This window comes from Pristiophorus japonicus, chromosome 24 (assembly GCF_044704955.1).
Source record: "Pristiophorus japonicus isolate sPriJap1 chromosome 24, sPriJap1.hap1, whole genome shotgun sequence".
NCBI lineage: Eukaryota > Metazoa > Chordata > Chondrichthyes > Pristiophoridae > Pristiophorus > Pristiophorus japonicus.
Window position 1 is genome coordinate 17,010,888 of NC_092000.1, and position 18,417 is coordinate 17,029,304.

Consider the following 18,417-nt stretch of genomic DNA (forward strand, 5'->3'; position numbering starts at 1 on the left):
ATTGCCTTCTTGTGCCCCGCTCACCCATCACCCCCTGTGCTCGCTGACCTACATTGGCTCCCGGTTAAGCAACGCCTCCATTTCAAAATTCTCTTCCTTGTTTTCAAATCTGGCCTCGCCCCTCCCTATCTCCGTAATCTCCACCAGCCCCTCAACCCCCAAGATGTCTACGCTCCTCTAATTCTGCCCTCTTGAGCAGCCCTGATTATAATCACTCAACCATCGGTGGCTGTGCCTTCTGTTGCCTGGGCCCCAAGCTCTGGAACTCCCTCCCTAAACCTCTCCGCCTCTCTACCTCTCTCTCCTCCTTTAAGACGCTCCTTAAAACCTACCTCCGTCAGCTGTAATTTCTTCTTGTGTGGCTCGGTGTCAAATTTCTGTCTTATAGCACCCCTGTGAAGTGCCGTGGGATGTTTTACTATATTAAAGGTGTTATATAAATACAAGTTGTTGCTGTTTCAGCTCTACTCCCCACCCCATACCTCCGCATGCCCAGCGCTCTGGCATCACCCTGCCGTTGAGACAACAAACATCCCTTAAACAAAGGTTCGTGGAAAGTGCCCCATAACTCACCGTTAGCAAATTTTCTGCTGATGATCAGAATCCCCGCAACACACCCTGTAACAGGACAGGCAGGTTTAAGGTGTCAACACAGCCTGAAACCTGGCTTGGTCAGTGCGGTGAAAACAAGAGATGCTCATGAAGGCAAAGGAAGAACTTATTGAAAGACTTGCATTTCTATGGCGCCTTTCACGACCACCAGACGTCCCAAAGCGCTTTGCAGCCAATGAAGCACTTTTTGAAGTGTAGTCACTGTTGTAATGTGGGAAATGCGGCAGTCAATTTGCGCACAGCAAGCTCTCACAAACAGCAACATGATAATGACCAGATAATCTGTTTTTGTTATGTTGATTGAGGGATAAATATCGGCCAGGACACGGGGGATAGCTCCCCTGCTCTTCTTCGAAATAGTGCCGTGGGATCCACCTGAGAGAGGTTTAACGTCTCATCTGAAAGACGGCACCTCCGACTTCTTGTACAGAAGAAGTACAAGACTCATCACTTATACTTTATAGTTACCCAATAGGTCCCCGGATGATCAGTCCGTCTTACACTGTTCCGTCAAGGGTCTCTTCCCTGGTGCCTACTTCTGTCGAGTGTTACTCCTAGGTCCTCACTGTGGACTGTCCGAACCTGTCTATCTTTATACCCTCCTTTTCATGCCTAACTAGTCGAGTTGGTGCCAGTAAGTCTGAGGTGATCAGGGTCTTTCCTGCTGAAATTGACAGTGTATACTCGGTCTTTGTGTTGGGGGAAATTGGCTCCGCTTTGGCTGCCCAGACCGGTGGCCTTATGGCCTGTACTTCCACATTCCTCCCTTTGATCAATCATCATATATATATAATGATTTGATCACAGTAGGGTTTCAGTTTCAATACCGGGTCCTCTTTATACTTGTCCTTTTCTTTCGATATTAATAGTTTCTTCGTTTCCAATTCTCATAGGTCTCAACGGGTGAGTGCAGAAGCTTGGTTTGGGTATCGGGAAAATTTGTGTTCCATAATGGTAGGTCCTTTTGGTGGCGGTGAAGCAATAAGTCCCATTTCCCAAATAGGCACTCCTGACGAATGTTTGAGCCTTCACATTCAACATGGTCAGAGTACAGTTCTTGGTGGTGCTGTTCTTGAAACCACACTGCAGTGTTTGCGCAGCTGGTGTCCATCTGGAGGGTGGGGTTCCTTGTTTGAGGTCAGACTCTGAATTTGGGTATTATTGATCCAGTTGGGGACTTTGGTTTCCTGCGGGTTTTCCCGTAATTATTCGATCATCCAGTTTCCATAACTTGCACCTGAGTTTGGTTCTCTGCTTTCTTGGCAGCATTGATTAATTGGTTGATAGTCTGAACGTGACTTTCCAATATGGTGACCATTCTTTTCTCCAGCTTACCTTCATTTTTTACCTGCCTCTGTTACCTGTCTCTGATTATTATTTTAAACTATTTAAAACCGCTTTATTTATCCGGTCAATCCCTTTATCTTAGCGTTCAGATTAGTAATGTCTAAGGTATTGACTGTGGCCATTCCTGCCCCGTACACTGTACCTACGTCATTTGCAATGCGTTTTTTCCGCCTACTCTTACTTTCCGTCTTATTCGGTCCTACTTCTTGTCTGAACAGTAGTGAAGTCAGGTCCTGATACAATTTCCAATTTCCTTAAATTGTCTGGGCACCAGTTGGGCAACTGAATATTATATATGTTAAGTACAACAGGTATCAACTCATACTGTACATAGTCATCAAATTACGGTAATAAACAAACACACAAAACACACAAATGTTCTGATTCCACCCTGTAGGATAATAAAACACAGTATCAGTTGCTTTCCTTACAAGTAGGTCTTCTCAGTCTCCTCGAACCCGGGGCAGAGCCAGGCAAAAGTATTGGATGGTTTCTAGTCCATGTGACTGTGTTCCTTTCTCATTCTGGGAATCGTCATCCTCGCTTCCTTCTCCTGGCCGGGAGGGGTGGGGGGGGGATGGGGGAACTCAAGGTGTGACGCTCATAGCTTTGAAACTCCGTGACAAGCCGTCTGCCGGACTTGGTGCCGTCTCATCATGGGGGTCACAGACTTCGTCATGTGTCCCTGGGGCGGGTACCTGGTCATCTTCTGAATCATTACCTTCTTCTTTGGTGGCTTCCTCTGAACTACTTGCGGCCTCTAAATTTTGGATAGGCGGCAAGACAGGTATTATACCTTGGGCTGGGATCAGGTTAGCTGCTGGGTCGGGTGGGGCGAGCCCTGTCTCCCCTGAATCTAACATGATGTGGTACATGTGGCTGTTCATTTTCCCAAAGGGTTTTAACTGGTTATGGTGGTGCCTTGGCCATCCTTGACCTTGAGCACTGAGGCACTAGCCTTTTCCATTATACTAAATGGTCCGGCATGTTTAGGGGCAAGGAAAGTTCCTTCCTTCTATACTATTACCATTACTTGGTCTCCGATTTTTAGTTCCCATGGGTGTACCTTCCCATCAAAGTAGGCCTTACTTTGTTGATGTTTGTTTCCCAATTTCACTGCGGCAGCTATTCTAGCAGCTTCCAAATACTTGATCAAGTCTGACATGTATTTCTGTGAGGACAGGGAGGTTTTCTGGATCTCGTTCAAATCTAATCCCATGAAGGCTTGGACACCTCTCATGACCCTTCCGGTCATTAGCTCGTGGGGTGAATAGCCTCTAGAGGCTACCACTGTGTTTCGGATGGCCATTAATACATAAGGGAGGACCCAGTTCCAAGACGTGTGGTTCTACTGTACTAATTTTCGTAACATTGTGTTTAATGTCCGATTCATGCGCTCTACCACCCAGCTTGATTCCGGCTGGTAGACAACATGGAAGTTCTGTTTTACCCCTGCCAAGACCTGCTGCATAACTTGTCCCGTGAAATGTGTTCCCTGGTCAGAATCGATGCCCTCTGGCAATCCCCATCTTGAGAACACTTCTTCCATAAGTATTTTTGCGGTTGTGACGGCCGAGTTATTGTTAGTTGGAAATGCTTCGATCCATTTAGAGAATATGTCCACCACTACTAGGATGTATTTCTTACCACCGGGACAGGTGGCTAAAGGTCTTACATAGTCTATCTGAAGTTGAGTCCAAGGGCCCTTGCCCTGTCTAGTATGTCCTAATTCTGCCTGGGTTTTGTACTGTGTTGGATTGTTCTGGGCACATATCAGAGTTTTTAACATACCCTTCCACTTCTTGCTGTATTCCAGGCCACCAGCATAGCTCCTTCAATTTGGCTGTGGTCTTATCTATTCCCTGATGCCCATCGATCCTGTAGTTCGGGGGAGGGAGTCGTTTCTGAAGGGTTAAAAGTAAAAGTTTTCATACAACACACCCGCGCATCATACGTTCCGGTACCTCGAATTGCTGCATTAAGTCTGAAATTTTCCATATACATCTATTGGCCGGGTCATCGGCTAAATTATAAATTCTCATAAAATCAATTCCTATAATATCTGTCTCTCCCATGACAGGTGGAGTAGATAGGCATGAATGTTGAAAGAACTAGTGTCCCAACCCTATCTCTAATGGCTTAGTGAATGTTGCCATTAGGCTATGGCCAGTAAAGCCACTAAGTAAGACTTTCTGGTCACTCATTTCGTCGTGTGTGAATTGGTGTTTACTACTGAGGCAGGTTCTCCTCCCGTGTCCCATAACCTGCTGTAATACGGCCACTAAAATTTGTACTGGGTAGTCGGCTGCCTTCCTGTGGCTCTGTTTTGCCTCAGTACCCTCGTAACCTGGCTTCCCTTCTTTCGGGAGCCTACAATCCCTGCTCCAGTGTCCCAAATTCCCACAGTTATAACATTCTTGGGATTGACCCGCATTATTTGACTCTCGACAAGGTGTTTTCTGCTTGTACAGAGTGTTACCTTTAATTTTTCGCATTTTATCAGTTCGACAAACATGCGTACTAATGCATGGTACCACACATACCAATAGCTTACACATTACAATCATTCTCTCTTTCATACATAATAGCAGTACACACCCTTTTCTCCACTGTCCACATTCTTGAATTGATCTGAAAATGTTTATTTTAAAATAACAAATATATGTGATTGCCTCAAGTCTGGAAATAGAGGTTTTTCACACAATTTAAACCAACAAAAATTCCACCATAGCCATAATGAAAGTTTGGTTTTCACAGATTAATTAACCTCAATAACTCCAAATTAATTCAAACCAATTTCAAACTAACCAGTGTCAGTTGGAAAAAACTGTACAGACACACACACACTTAAAGGCAAGTTACAAACCATCCACATGATTTTAACTTTACCATTCAAACTGAAACATCAGAGGTTTTTATTCCAACATTCCTCCACCCGTGCCCATGTCCGGGGGCTGTCTGATATGCATGCACTCGTCCCTTTTGGACTGTGGGTTTGGGGTTTTCTGGTACTCTCGCCATGCACTAGTCATGCGCCTAATGATGCATGCTTCTGTGTGGGTCTCTTCAAAGGCTTCAAAATGCTTTACCAATGCTTTACCATGAGCATTTTTGTGGGAACATAAGGTTTTCCGCCACTGTGAACTTAGGGCGTCTGTCAAGGTTGTTTGATCTAAACCTGCCCCAAAGATGGTTTTAAATACAACCCACAATCTTCCTGCATAGGCGACAGAGTGTTCCTGGTCTCCCTGTTTAAATTGGGCCATTTCGTCTACTGGATTTTTACTATCTACTCCAGTGGCTGCCTCCACGGCAACCCACATGTCAGTTAGGGTGCCTGTGCCTCGCTGTTGTTCTCGGGGGGAGAGCTCTGAAAATAATGGGCCCCACACATAGGGGTATACATTTAACCGTCTCTACGTCGTCTAAACCACCCGTTACTGCGGTCTGGTCTACAGCTGCTCTCCATAAGTGGTAGTTCTTCCCGTCGAACGGGGTCACTTCCTTAGCTAAATCCTTCAACTGGGTTATGGAGAAGGGGGTTACGTATGTGGAGGGTGCATTGGCATCTGCTCCCCGGGAGTAGGGGTACTAGTTACGGAGTGCATGGGGAAAGGATTGCTCCCGGGGGTCCTGGGTATGGGGGTGGGTCATGGCCAAGTGCCTTTGGGGGTGGACGATACTCCCAGCGGTCCATACCTGAGCTATAGTCACCACCGCAGGGGTCACATTTACATGTCCCTCCCTGGTTCTCCCTATTTTGTCGGAGCACTTGGGGGCCGTCTTCCCCAAAAGCATGCATAACACCCTTTTGCACGATCAATTGGCTTTCTAATTCTTTGATAGTTTTCTTGCACTGAGTATGTCTGCTCTGTTTCCCCCATCGGTCATGTGAGCCACTTGAAGGAATCTAAGGCCGGCTGCTAATTTGCGACATTTATTTTCCGACTTAGCTACTTGGTCTTGAGCCTCTGTGCACTTTTTGCCTCATTTTCTCCTCATTTTGCTTGCTATTATCTGCCATAGTCATACTAGAGGCCAGGTGCAACGTATGGAGTTTTTCGTTTGATTGGCTTGCTCCGCCAATTTGAGCCTCAATTCCTTAACTTCATCTGTCAATTTTCTTACGTCTGTCTGACGTCCTGATTTTTCGTACTCACATTGGTTTTGTGACATTTTGTTGAGGTCTCTCTGCTTAAGTAATTCTGCATAACATGCTGCCAGTAAGACTCATTTAGACTCCTTCCTTTTCTATTCCTTTTGAGTTTTTTCAAAGAATGAATCTCCTCCGGGAAATCCAGGTGAGCTTAATGTTTCAAGCCGACCTCCTGAACTGGTTAAACTGCTCTTCCCATGACTGGGAGAGTCCACCTTTTCCTGCCATTTCTCCTATGTCTTTCCTATAGTTTTAACTCAGAATCGGCCCATCTGGGTCGTCAGTGTTGCTCGAACGGCAATTTCGCTAGTCGTGTGACTAGTAGTTGCCTGCGACGGTTCTTGAGTTAAATACCAAATGACACGCTAGACAATGGCGGTGCCATTAATGTTCGTTTAATACAGAAGAAGTACAAGACTCACCACTTATACTTTATAGTTACCCAATAAGTCCCTGGATGATCAGTCATCCTAACACTGTTCCGTCTAGGGTCTCTTCCCTGGTGCCTACGTCTCCTATGTCCTCGCTGTGGGCTGTCCGAACCTGTCTATCTTTATATCCTCCTTTTCATGCCTAACTAGTCGAGTTGGCGCCAGTAAGTCTGAGGTGATCAGGGTCTTTCCTGCTGAAATTGACAGTGCATACTCAGTCTTTATGTTGGGGGAAATTGGCTCTGGTTTGGCTGCCTAGACCGGTGACCTTATGGCCAGTACTTCCATAAGTGCTCCCTCAGCACTGCACTGGGAGTGTCAGCCTGGATTATGGGTTCCAGTCTCTGGAGTGGGACTTGTACCAACAACCTTGTGACTCAGAGGTGAGGGTGCTACCCACTGAGACACGGAATCACAAGAGCCAAGTGAAACATTTGTGTTACTCGTGCGAGTGAAAAACTGGAGGAACGGAGCGGAGAGTTTGGGCAGTTTGATGATAACGAAACTGAGACCTTTGGTCTAATTGATTCAGGTTGGAGAGAAAGTCTGAGATAGGTGTGAGAATCTTACATTACAACATTGACTACAGTTCAAAAAGTACCTACTCGACTGTAAAGCGCTTTAGCTTTCTTAACGCAATGATGGGTTTTGTTCACCTCAGGTTCTTGTGGGGTTTTCATCATCATCATCGGCAGTTCCTCGGAGTCGAGGATGACTTGCTTCCACACTAAAAATGAGTTCCCAGGTGACTGAAGAGTCCAATGTGGGACCTACAGTCTCTGTTACAGATGGTGGCGCACGCTCCTTCCGCTGTTGATGCTTGGCTTCAGCTTGCTCTCGGCAAAGAGACTCGAGGTGTTCAGCACCCTCCCGGATGCTTTTCCTCCACTTTGAGCGATCTTGGGCCAGGGACTCCCAGGTGTCAGTGGGGATGTACCATTTTTTCAAGGAGGCTTTGAGGGTGTCCTTGAAGCATTTCCTCTGCCCACCTTGGGCTCACTTGCCATGTCGGAGCTCCGAGTAGAGCGTTTACTTTGGGAATCTCGTGTCAGGCATGCGGACGATATGGTCTGTTCAGCGGAGCTGATCGAGCGTGGTGAGTGCTTCGATGCTGGGGATGTTGGCCTGAGCGAAGACACTGACGTTGGTGTGCCTATCCTGTCGATGGATTTGCAGGATCTTGCAGAGGCAGCGCTGATGGTACATCTCCAGTGCTTTGAGGTGCCTGCTGTACATAGTCTTTGTCTCTGAGCCATATAGGTGGTCGGGTATCACCACTGTTCTGTAGACCATGAGCTTGGTGTTTGGTTTGCGGTCCTGGTCTTCAAACACTCTCTTCCTCAGGCGACCGAAGGCTGCACTGGCACACTGAAGGTGGTATTGGACTGCGTCGTCGATGTCTGCCCTTGTTGACAGTAGGCTCCCAAGGTATGGAAAATGGTCCACGTTGTCCAAGGCCTCATCATGGATTTTGATAACTGCGGGCAGTGCTGTGTGCCGGGGCAGGTTGGTAGAGGACCTTTGTCTTACGGATGTTTAGTGTAAGGCCCATGCTCTCATACGCCTCAGTGAAGGTGTTGACGACGGCTTGGAGATCGGCCTCCGAGTGTGCGCAGGCATCGTCTGCGTACTGTAATTCAATGACATAGGTTGGGACGACCTTGGATCTGGCCTGGAGGCGGCAGAGGTTGAACAGATTCCCGTTTCTCTTATAATTTAGCTCCACTCCAGCGGGGAGCTTGCTGTATGTGAGATGGAGCATTGCAGCAAGGAAGATCGAGAAGAGCGTTGGTGTGATAACACAGCCCTGCTTGACCCTGGTCCGGATGTGGATTGGGTCTGTGGTAGATCCGTTGGTCAGGATCACGGCTTGCATGTCGTCATGGAGCAGGCGGAGGATGGTGACAAATATTTGAGGGCAGCCGAATCTGAGGAGGACGCTCCATAGTCCCTCACGGTTGACAGTGTCGAAGGCTTTTGTGAGGTCAAAGAAGGCCATGTACAAGGGTTGGTGCTGTTCTCTGCATTTCTCTTTCATCTGCCACAGTGAAGATCATGTCCATTGTGCCCCTTAGTGGACGGAATCCGCATTGCGACTCTGGGAGGAACTCTTCAGCCACAGGAAGAAGGCGATTGAGGAGGATTCTTGCGATGACTTTCCCGGTGGTCGACAGCAGGGAGATTCCTCTATAGTTACCGCAGTCGGACTTGTCACCTTTCTTGAAGATGGTCACGATTACGGCACCTTTGAGATTTCCTGGCATGATCTCCTCCTTCCACATAAGAGAGATAAGGTCATGGATCCGCACCAGTAGTGCTTCTCCACCATGTTTTAGTGCTTCAGCGGGGATTCCATCTGCTCCTGATGACTTATTGTTGTTCAGTTGTCAGAAAGCCTTTTCAACCTTGCACCGGGCTGGGGTTGTGCTGAGATGGTGGCGGGTGGCATGCTGTGGGATGGAGTCGAGGACACTCACGATGAAGACAGAGTCTCGGTTGAGGAGATCCTCGAAGTGCTCCTTTCAGCGAGCACTGACTGCCTCTCTGTCCTTGATGAGCACCTCTCCGTTCTTGGCCCTCAATGGGGTGGGGCTGTGATCCTTACCAACAGATCCATACAGACCCAATTCACGTCCGGACCGGGGTCAAACAGGGCTGTGTCATCGCTCCAACCCTCTTCTCAATCTTCCTCAGCGCCATGCTCCACCTCACAATCAACAAGCTCCCCGCTGGAGTGGAACTAAACTACAGAACCAGTGGTAAGCTGTTTAACCTACGCCGCCTCCGGGCCAGGTCCAAGATCACCCCAACCTCTGTCGTTGAGCTGCAGTATGCGGACGACGCCTACGTCTGCGCACATTCAGAGGCTATAGTCAATGTATTCACTGAGTCAGATGAAAGCATGGGCCTTACGCTTAACATCCGTAAGACAAAGGTCCTCTACCAGCCTGTCACCGCCGCATAGCACTGCCCTCCAATCATCAAGATGCACGGCGCGGCCCTCGACAACGTGGACCATTTCCCATATCTCGGGAGCCTCTTATCAACAAAGGCAGACATTGATGCGGAGATTCAACACCGTCTCTAGTATGCCAGTGCAGCCTTCGGCCGTCTGAGGAAAAGAGTGTTTGAAGACCAGGCCCTCAAATCTACCACCAAGCTCATGGTCTATAGCCCTCCTGTATGGATCTGAGGCATGATGTATAGAAGGCACCTCAAGTCGCTGGAGATATATCATCAACGATGTCTCCACAAGATCCTGCAAATCCCCTGGGAGGACAGCCAGACCAACATCAGTGTCCTCGCTCAGGCTAACATCCCCAGTATTGAAGCACTGACCACACTCGATCAGCTTCGCTGGGCAGGCCACATAGTTTGCATGCCAGATAGGAGACTCCCGAAGCAAATGCGTTATGCAGAGCTCCTTCGTGGTAAACGAGCCAAAGGTGGGCAGCGGAAAGTTATAAGGACACCCTCAAAGCCTCCCTGGTAAAGTGGGGGGGGGGGGTGGGGGGGCCACACTGCTGGCAGTGACAGCCTCGGTGATGTGGTCCCACATCCTACTTTCTGGAGGGCCTCCTGACTCCTGTAGGTAGAGGACAACTTTTGCAGTATTGACCTTCTGCGCAAAGCTGGATTGCTGCGTGCGAGACCCTGGGTGTTCCTTCCCTAGCTTGCTGTGCCATTTGTGTTAGTGCTGAAGCCCTTTCCCCATTTTTTGAGGTTCGGAAGGCAAACCAGCTTTAAGGGAATTCTTTTATATTCAAGAATTTTTTTTAAGAACATAAGAAATAGGAGTAGGAGTTGGCCATTTGGCCCCTCGAGCCTGCTCCATCATACAGTAAGATCATGGCTGATCTGATCATGGACTCAGCTCCACTTCCCTGCCCGCTCCCCACTCCCTTATCGCTCAAAAATATGTCTATCTCCACCTTAAATATATTCAATGACCCAGCCTCCACAACTCTCTGGGGCAGAGAATTCCATAGATTTACAACCCTCTTTGAGAAGAAATTCCTCCTCATTTCAGTTTTAAATGGGCGGCCCCTTATTCTGAGACTATGTCTCCTAGTTTTAGTTTTCTCTATGTGGAAATATCCTCTTTGCATCCACCTTGTCGAGCCCCCTCATTATCTTATGTTTCAATAGGATCACCTCTCATTCTTCTGAACGCCAATGAGTATAGGCCCAACCTACTCAACCTATCCTCATAAGTCAACCCCCTCAGCTCCGGAATCAACCTAGTGAATCCTCTCTGAACAGCCTCCAATGCAAGTATATCCTTCCTTAAATACGGAGACCAAAACTGTACGCAATACTCCAGGTGTGGCCTCACCAATACCTTGTACAGTTGTTGCAGGACTTCTCTGCTTTTATGCTCTATTCCCCTTTGCAATAAAGGCTAACATTCCATTTGCCTTCAAAAGGCAGTTGAGCTGTAAGGGCTGAAAACTGCACAGTTGTACATCATTTTTATGTTTAACATTTCAGTCAGCATTGCCCTTTTTAGAAAATGGCAATGCATTGCCCTTTTAAGATCCCACAATGCTTTGTAAAATCACAGCCTCACTTTCAGAGGCTGTTGAAGGAGCAATGCCGTTTGGCCACGTCACATTGGGGCCTGTGACCAGGACCAGCACCACGAGGAGGGCGTTACACAGTCACCTTTGTGCCGGGCTGACAATCATTTGTCCCCAGCGGCAATTTTTCATGCCTGCCTGCGCCACCATTTTGGTGGCCGTTAAGTCACGTCCACAATGGCTCCAGCAGCTTTCATGGTAGCCCACGAATCTCGATACTGAGTAATCCCATCGATCTGTTGGCGATCCAGTATTTCCATTGGTCTATAGGAGATGCAGGGAGTAATATTAACCTGGAGAAATGCTTGGGTTTGGGTGCGGGGTGTTGAAATACTGTGAAAAACACGAGTGCATCGGGAAGCTGACTCCTGTATTGCACTCTAAAAGGAAGAAAGACTTGCATTTATATAGCTCCTTTCACAATCGCCGGAAGTCTCAAAGCGCTTTACAGCCAATGAAGTACTTTTTGAAGTGTAGTCACTGTTGTAATGTGGGAAACGCAGCAGCCAATTTGCGCACAGCAAGCTCCCACAAACAGCAATGTGATAATGACCAGATAATCTGCATTTTAATGATTTGATTGAGGGATATTGGCCGGGACACCGGGGATAACTCCCCTGCTCTTCTTTGAAATAGTGCCGCAGGATCTTTTACACCCACCTGAGAGAGCAGACGGGGCCTCGGTTTAACATCTCATCCGAAAGACGGCACTTTTGACAGTGCAGCACTCCCTCAGCACTGTACTGGGAGTGTCAGCCTAAAATTATTATGTGCTCAAGTGGGAATTGAACCCACAACCTTTTGACACAGAAACAAGAGAGCTACCTACTGAGCCACAGCTGACTCTAGCATAGCAGGCGAGGTGAGTTGGCCATTAACTTATCGAAGTCGCTCAATTGGAGCCATCTTTACTCAGACTTTTCAGTTTAATGTCGGGTCTATGGGCTTCCCGGGCTTCCTGAAAGCAAGGCGAGAACACAATTTAAGGGGAGCTGAATCAATCTCCTGGAAATACGGCAACAAACACTCAGTACTCACAGGGGCTTGCATACCTGCGAGTGGGAGAGGGCGGTCACTGTACTTTTGCTGAGAGTTGATTTTCTACGCTTTGGAGGTTTGTTCTATCACATCAGGATTTGACTGCCTGAGCTTGGACCACAGATGAGGACCAACATGACGAGCAACTGCTTTCTGGTCACTGACGTGTAGGTGCACAGCACAGAGGGGAGCAGTGCAGAGGGGGAGCGGGGGGAGAGGGGAGAGGGGGAGCGGGGAGTGGCATAGAGGGGAGAGGGGAGTGGCAGAGAGGGGAGCGGGGAGTGGCAGAGAGGAAGGCAGCGGAGAGGAGAGTAGCAGGGGGGTCGGGTTGGGGGGGGGTGGGAACAGCAGCAAGGGGAGCAGTACAGAGGTTGGCACCTGCACGAGGAACAAGGCAAAGAGCTCAGATCCTCCTCTGACAATTCGGAAAGGGAGGAGGAAAATGAGGAGGAGGTGGAAGATGACAAGGGCAATACTCACATTGCTACCAAGGATGCCCTTATTTAGGCAAGGTTCACTTCGGTTGCACCAGTGGACCCAAGTATGCCTCCCCCCTCGCCCTCCCCCCCCCCCCCACCAATGCCTCGGACACAAAGCAGTCCTGCAAACAACCAATCACTCCTTGAACATCGCTCATTGGTCCTCATCAATTGATGCCTTCCCATTCATCATCAAACAAGATTAAAAGTCACTTGCTGCCTAGTACTCAAGAATGGACAAGACGGGAAAGTGGTGCAAAAGAATATATTTATGAGACCTAACTGAAGAACAGAAACTTAACAACGCACCATTTTCTCTTGCCCCCATGTGCATACCCTTGTGCAACTAGAAAGCTTTACTTGCCTTTATTAGTCGATGAATGGAAGAAGATCAGGGAGGATATGCTTGAAACACTGGTTAGGCTGCAGCTGGAGTACTGCGTGTAGTTCTGGTCACCACATTACAGGAAATATGTAATTGCACTGGAGAGGGTGCAGAGGAGATTTACAAGAATGTTGCCTGGACTGGAGAATTTTGGCGATGAGAAAGATTGGAGATGTTGGATCTGTTTTCTTTGGAACAGAGGAAGCTGAGGGAAGACCTGATTGAGGTGTATCAAATTATGAGGGGCCTGGATAGAGTGGAAAGGATGGACCTGTTTCCTTTAGCAGAGGGGGCATAGATTTAAAGTAATTGGGAGGAGGTTTAGAGTGGATTTGAGGGGAACTTTCTTCAGCCTGAGGGTGGTGGGGGTCTGGAACTCACGGCCTGAAAGGGTGGTAGAGGCAGAAACCCTCATCGCATTTAAAAAGTACTTGGATGTGCACTTGAAGTGCCGTAACCTACAGGGTTACGGACTAAGAGCTGGAAAGTGGAATTAGGCCGGATAGCTCTTGGTCGGCCGGCGTGGATACAATGGGGCCGAAATGGGTTTGTTCCGTGCTGTAAATTTTTATTTCTATGATTCTTCCGGTTCCTACAACTCCTGCCTGGTGCAACCTGTGTGCCTTGAAGCTTGAGGAGAGGTGGAGGCAAGCTGCTCAGATCCCGGCTCTGACTGCTGAGATCCTCCACCCGCACTTGTTCCAGGGCACTCTCAGCCATCGGACGACGGGGCAGCATGTGGGCTACTGACTGAGCGGGGCAACGGGTGAGAAGTGGAGTCTCAATTCCATGTCCCCTGACGCCCTCATCCTTCTCCTGGCCCAGCCGCCTATCACTGTGCTGGAGAGCACTTTGATGCAGATCAGTGACAACAACAACAACTTGTATTTGTATAGCACCTTTGACATAGTGAAACGTTCCAAGGTGCTTCACAGGAGTGTTATGAGATCAATAAAATTGACACCAAGCTGCATAAATAGAAATTAGCGCAGGTGACCAAAAGCTTGGTCAAAGAGGTAGGTTTTAAGGAGCGTCTTGAAGGAGGAAAGAGAGGTCGAGAGGCGGAGAGGTTTAGACAGGGAGCTCCAGAGCTTGGGGCCCAGGCAACAGAAGGCACAGCCACCGATGGTTGAGCGATTATAATAAGGGCTGCTCAAGAGGGAAGAATTAGAGGAGCGCAGACATCTCGGGGGGGGGGGGGGGGGGCGGTTGTGGGGTTGGAGGAGATTACAGAGATAGGGAGGGGCGAGGCCATGGAGGGATTTGTAAACAAGGATGAAAATTTTGAAATTGAGGCATTGCTTAACCGGGAGCCAATGTAGGTCAGCAAACACAGGGGGTGATGGGTGAGCGGGACTTGGTGCGAATTAGGACACGGGCAGCCGAGTTTTGGATCACCTCTAGTTTACGTAGGGTAGAATGTGGGAGGCCAGCCAGGAGTGCGTTGGAGTAGTCAGGTCAGGAGGTAACAAAGGCATAGATGAGGGTTTCAGCAACGGATGAGCTGAGGCAAGGGGCGGAGACGGGCGATGTTACGGAGGTGGAAATAGGTGGTCTTAGGTATGCTGCGGACATGTGGTTGAAAGCTCATTTCATGGTCAAATATGATGCCTAGGTTGCGAACAGTCTGAAGTGCAATAAGCCCAAGGGTAAGATGGCGGATATGTTGACATCCAGTGGATACAAGACCGTGATCAAGACGTGCATAGACTCATTTCATTAGAGCGTTTGATGTTCCATGGTGCTGGCCACTCCATTCATGCACTAACACATGATCTCAAAAGCCCGTGACATCAATCCACTCATGTTTGAGGTGGACTCCTCCATTCTCTCTGCAATGGTGTCGAGGGGGATTGGAAGGACTGTCAGTGCATCGCACATTGACTGCTGCTCCTCACCCATTCTCCTTTTCATCGACCACCCCCGGTGTATTTGCTTCGTGGGTTCTTTGCTTAGAACATAACAGAAGAAAATAAGAAATAGGAGCAGGAGTAGCCCATACGGCCCCTCGATCCTGCTCCGCCATTCAATAAGATCATGGCTGATCTGATCATGGGCTCAGTTCCACTTCCCTGCCCGCTCCCCATAACCCTTCACTCCCGTATTGCTCAAAAATATGTCTATCTCCGCCTTAAATATATTCAATGACCCAGCCTCCACAGCTCTCTGGGGCAGAGAATTCCACAGATTTACAACCCTCTGAGAGAAGAAACTCCTCCTCATCTCAGTTTTAAATGGCCGGCCCCTTATTCTGAGACTATGTCCGCTAGTTTTAGTTTCCCCTATGAATGGAAACATCCTCTCTGCATCCACCTTGTCGAGCCCCCTAATTATTTTATATGTGTTGGTAAGATCACCTTTCATTCTTCTGAACTCAAATGAGTATAGGCCCAACCTACTCAACCTATCTTCATAAGTCATCACAGCACATTGCTATTAAGAACCAGTTGGTTTATTAACAAAGGTTTAACAATCACACTACGCATTACCAGTTCATCCACCAGGCTCACAACCACCTGCCTTATCGCGGATCCCCCGAACCCAACTGGCCAGGGTTTTATTGAGTCTTGTGAATATCACGTGACTGGCTGAGCCACTTCTAACTCAACAGCGCCACCAACATGTGAGTATGCTCACAGGTGCATACATTACACCCAGAGAAACACGTCTGCATCCAGCTGAGCAGAGCTTGGAGCGTCCTGCGCCCACCCCAACGCAGACTTTGCATTGACGTCCCCGCCACCACCATCTGCTCGCTTGCTCACTTGTGACATTGAAAAGTCTGCGATCCTAAGGCCAGTCTCCGCAAAGTTGGATCATGGCGGAGGAGCGGTGAGAGATCGTGGCAGAGGTGCGGCGAATGTTTGTGGCGGAGGAGCGGCGAGAGATCGTGGCGGAGGTGCGGCAAATGGGGTACGGAGCCCAGAAGTGCCGAGAGTCCAGGGGCAGCACGGGCCAGCCCACACTGTGATATGTGTACGCACTAGGTCCGTGCAGCAGAGCTGGTCTCCAGTCGTCTTGGGTGATCCTTGCCACTGGACCAAGCCCGTGTGGTGGCTGATGTGCAACAGCCACCACACGTTAAAAAAATCCATGCACATCTTCCACCCCTCGAGTTCAGGACTGGAATAGCGGGTCCTTCATTGAAACATCTGCGAACTCATTCCTTTGGCGTGGAAGCAAGTCATCCTCATTTGAGGGACCGCCGATGATGATGATGCTCACTTGTGAAGTGTGAATCACCAGGTGAAAACCCAACTAGCTGACCCACTGAAATGTGAGTTTCTTAGCTGGTGCATGGTACGCAGGAGCCCTGTGATGCTGCAGCCTCAGAAGGACTCAGCTCCTCTGAGGAATCAGCATCCGCGACCTCCGGCAACACTTGCTGCATGCGTGAAGACCCTGTTGGAGATTAAAAAAGACATGAATGAGCACTGACAAGATAAGAATCATGCAAGTGATCATTGTAAAGATGATCATATTTCACTCGCTGTTGAAATCCAGTCAACATGACTGAGTGCCGTATGATGTGTGGGTGGCCAATAGTTAATTGTGTCACCAAAAAAAGAAAGACTTGGATTTATATCATCATCATCATAGGCAGTCCCTCGAAATCGAGGAAGACTTGCTTCCACTCTAAAAGTGAGTTCTCAGGTGGCTGAACAGTCCAATACGGGAATTACAGTCTCTGTCACAAGTGGGACAGACAGTGGTTGAAGGAAAGGGTGGGTGGGGGGACTGGTTTGCCGCACGCTCTTTCCGCTGCCTGTGTTTGATTTCTGCACGCTCTCGGCGATGAGACTCGAGGAGCTCAGCACCCTCCAGGATGCTCTTCCTCCACTTTGGGCGGTCTTTGGCCAGGGACTCCCAAGTGTCGGTGGGGATGTTGCACTTTATCAAGGAGGCTTTGAGGGTGTCCTTGAAACGTTTCCTCTGCCCATCTGGGGCTCGCTTGCCGCGTAGGAGTTCCGAGTAGAGCACGCTTGCTTTGGGGGTCTTGTGTCAGGCATACGAACAATATGGCCCGCCCAACGGAGTTGGTTGAGTGTGGTCAGTGCTTCGATGCTGGGGAAGTTGGCCTGATCGAGAACACGAACGAGAAAGACTTGGATTTATATCATCATCATCGGCAGTCCCTCGAATCGAGGGTGACTTGCTTCCACACCAAAAAGTTCACAGGTGTTTCAATGAAGGACCTAAAATTCCAGGTCCCGAATTAAATCTTGACTGTGCGTGGATTTTTTTAAACCAGCTCTGCTGCACGGACCTAGCGTGCACACATATCGCAGTGTGGGCTGGCCCGTGCTGCCCCTGGGCCCTCGCCTCTTCTGGGCCCCGAACTCTCGCCTCTCCTTCGCCCCGATTTATATAACGACGCGCTGAACATAACTCCGTGTTTCCCACGCGATACTGAAACTCTGCTGCTTCCAGCATGTCTGAAAGCTAATTTCTTTCAGCAATCTATTGGCGATCCAGTTTTTTTTATGGGTCTATAATTCACCACCCAAAATAAGGATGTCAGCTTTTGGAGTACAAATGTGGTGTTGGGCCTTGGGAGCCAACACCTGGATACCAAACAAAACAAATACCTGGGTAACAGCATCTTTTGAAATATTTCAACGAGGATCTCCAGATGAGGTGTGTCTGGCTCAGACCTCAGATGGTCCGTGTCTACTACACCCATTACTTGCTTTGAAGTATTTAATTATTGATAGTTAAGCTCATGGCCACAAGGCAGTTGATGCAGAAAGGTGCGGGCAGGACAGAATTTTGCACTGTCGACACTTATTAACTTGCCACTATTTTGTCGTTTTAACCCTGAGCTTGCCACATATGTATATTCAAAGGTCTTGAATTTAAAACTCTCAGCCTTGTGTTCAAATCCCTCCATGGCCTTGCCCCTCCCTATCTTTGTCATCTCCTCCTAGCACACCCCCCACCACCCCCAGCTCTACAACTCCACCCCCCCCTCCCCACTATACAACCCCACCCCCCCTGCCCTACAACCTCCCCGCCCCCCAGCTCTACAATCCCACCCAGCCCTACAACCCCCCCCCCCCCTTCCCACTGCCCTACAACTCACCCCTGATCCAAGCTATACAACTCCCCCCAGCCCTACAATCTCCCCCACCTGCTATGCAACCCCACCCCCCCGGCCCTACAACCTTCACCCCCAGCCCTATAACCCCCACCCCCCCCAGCTCTACAACCCCGCCCCCTCCCCCAGCCCTACAACCTTCCTCCAGCCCTACAACTCCCAGACCTACAACCCCCCTCCCCGCAGCCCTACAACACCCCTTCCCCCCCCTCCCCCCCGCAGCCCTACAATGCCCCCACCCCGCCCCAAAATCTCTGCACTCCTCCAATTCTGGCCTTTTGTGCATCCGCC